Genomic DNA, 3,447 nt, shown 5'->3' with positions numbered 1-3,447 from the left:
GGGGATACAATTCTATCCCCCAACTAATTGTTTGTATTCCCTTATTTAATAAATGAACCAATCTATATTCACCAATATATAGTTTTGTGACTTCATTTCCCATTCTTATTTGTTCTCTTATCTATCTATCTATCTATCTATCTATCTATCTATCTATATATATATATATATATATATATATATATATATATATATATATATATATATATATATATAAGTGAGATAAGACACTGATAGAATTCAGATGAAAAATCCTGATAGATATTACTTGAAGTAATACTTTCAAGGAGATCCTAGCCAAAAAGGAAAAGCTCAATATTTAAGAATAGAGCAATATATAAGTTTCGTGGTTTAATTCAGAATATATATATATATAAAATACACACACACACACACACACACACACACACACACGTGATGTTGAGTCTTTTATACATTTTCTTTCTAAGCAAAGAATTTCTAATTTTTCTGAAGAGTATATGCACAAAGAGTGTGTATTGGCATAATAATAATCAATTATTTCTGCTAAATAAAACGGATCATTAAAATATGTACCGAAAAAAATATATTGCAATCTTGAAATGTAACTATACTCTTTTTCTTTCATATATATATATATATATATATATATATATTGTGCTCTTTCAATGTGTTTCAGATTATTTTTTATTTGTCGCATCATTTTAGAATTGATTTCTTCCTTGGATGTTTTTGCACAAAAAACATTTTCTCAATTCTTTGGTTTGGTTTTATTGATGTAAATTCCAGTTATAAGTAAACGCACATACAAAGACATAGAATGCTGGATACTTTTGACTCAGGTTAATTTCATTCTGGCAGCCAGAACTTTGGAAATGGTCAGGCGCTATACATTATCAAAGCTACAATGTTATTCCATAGTTGGGAATACAGTCCAGGAAACTTGAAATTAAATAATGAAAGGTTTTGCATCTTGGACAGACATATATAAAAAATATGAATACAAATCAAACAACACGAGAATAAAGAAAGAATAAAAGATCTTAATTATATATAAAAAAAAAAGTTGGAATCCTTAGGTTTAACTACTTTACAAGAGAGAACGAAACAGAATTTAATTTAAACTTTCAAAATAATTATTGGAATTTTCAATTTTTGAATAAATAAATCTCTCCATGCACTAGAAATTTAGGGTTTGTATTACTGTACACATAGATTCGAAAAAGTTGTCAAAAAACAAATATATAACAAATAAATGTTATCAAAGGCAAGATAAATTACTTTTCTACCAAACTAGATATAATTTTCGTGTTTTTATTCAATGTAACATGTTTATTCAGCTCAAAAAGCATACAGTGTTTACCGATGTATTGAAAAATTCAAAATGGCGGCCGACTCTCTCTTTAACACGGTAAGTTCGGGAAAAGGTGTTATAAATAATAAACTAGACAAAATACTATTAAAAAAACCACCGAATATACGTCAAGTTATGTCACGGTAACATATATTGAGCAAATTTCTAACAGTATTTTGTCTAGTTTATTATTTATTACACCTTTTTCCGAACTTACCGTGTTAAAGAGAGAGTCGGCCGCCATTTTGAATTTTCCAATACATCGGTAAACACTGTATGCTTTTCGAGCTGAATAAACATGTTAAATTGAATAAAAACACGAAAATTACATCCAGTTTGGTAGAAAAGTAATTTATCTTGCCTTTGATAACATTTATTTGTTATATATTTGTTTTTTGACAACTTTTTCGAATCTATGTGTACAGTAATACAAACCCGAAATTTATTTCCAAGAAAGATAATAAAAACAAAGCAAAACAAAAATAACTTAATCTATCACATAATTAAATATTTTTTTCTTTTGTAATATTTTGGAACGAATGGTGTAATATAATTAAAAAAAACCCAAAAAAACAACATTTATGGTGAAGAATAGCATAAGAAAGCATTCCGTTAATTAAAAAGAATAATCGGAAAAGACCAAATTTCAAAAGATATTTCGGGGTCTATCTGAGGAAATATTCACAAGAAAATTTTAATCTGTGGATGTTTTAAATTCTATTTCATGTGAGATTGTGGATAAACGGAAATCTGTTTAAATGTTTTTTTTTGCTTTTTTTTTCACTGTGAAAAGCAACATTTTGAAATATATGCATAAATGTTGTTTCATCAGCATGAAACCAATGGTATGACACGATCCAACGATCCAATCTTATTTATAAAGGTGCGGCAGAAATATCTCCCATATTTTAAACTTTCAACTATGTGTTGCTAATAAACTTACATAAGTGCCAATGATGTTTTAATTTAGCTAATAAAGTTGCCATTTTATTTTCAGGTATCCTCATCAAGCAATACGGTTTGGACTGGTGTATATCGTGCTTTACTGAAAAATGGTGAATATGTAACTGCAACAGAGAGAGCTTTCCGAGTTCATTACAAGTTAGGACGGCATGATGCTGTTGCAGATAGAAAATCGATACAGCTATGGGTTGCAAATTTCAGAGCTACAGGTTTGGCACTTAAAAGACAACCATCTGAAGGTCTTGAAGTGCTTGAACACTTTGAGCTGTGAGACTTTCTTTTACTCAGTCTCCTGCACGTTCATCTTGCAAACAAGATTTTTCCTTGAGAACATATTATTAGAAGACCGAAATATCGTCCGTATCGTCTTTTTAGCTATGTTGCTAGGGTGGGTTGATATATTGGCTGTGTTGTCTTTTTAGCTATGTTGCTAGGACCAATATATCGTCTGTTTTTTTTTTTTTTTTTTGGTGTCTGGGGGCGCTTTAATTTACTGGGAGAGATGCACCCCCCCTCAAACCTTCATTAAGACATGCATATAGGAGAAGGAAACTCTGATGTAAAAACCTGCAGTCTACTGTTTACTCTAGCTTGTGACAGTTATCTGCACTGACAAAGGTTAGCAGCAATACCAATAAGTGTGGTTGGTTCTACACAAAGCCTTCACCACTATAAACAAATCATCCATGTAGATTTCCGAGCAACTTAGTTGTTGTGGTGGAACCTCACACGTCGAAATCAATGGGAGAGTCCATCCAATATATATATATATATATATATATATATATATATATATTTCTGTAAAAGTCTGAGGAAGCTACAGAGGGCCAAAAAAAAAACGGCCGGGTAGCTGAAACAATAATGTAACTTAACAGAAAGATACGGTAATAAAAAATAAAACCGTATATATATATATATATATATATATATATATATATATGGATCCAAATGTGAAAATATTGTATATTTGAAGATGGAAGGGCTCACTGAGAATAATAGTACATTAGAAATGTGTTATTTAGTATAATATTATAATTGGTATTTAAAAAGCGGGAACAATATTACATTGAGTTTTTGATTGGTTGAGATTGTCGGACTGACTTCCTCATCTTGGTTGTTAGTCCGACAATCTCAACCAATGAATACACCTC

The sequence above is a fragment of the Euprymna scolopes genome, chromosome 17 (genome assembly GCF_053919585.1).
Source record: "Euprymna scolopes isolate OS-2025 chromosome 17, ASM5391958v1, whole genome shotgun sequence".
NCBI lineage: Eukaryota > Metazoa > Mollusca > Cephalopoda > Sepiida > Sepiolidae > Euprymna > Euprymna scolopes.
Note: the sequence above shows the minus strand (reverse complement) of the source record.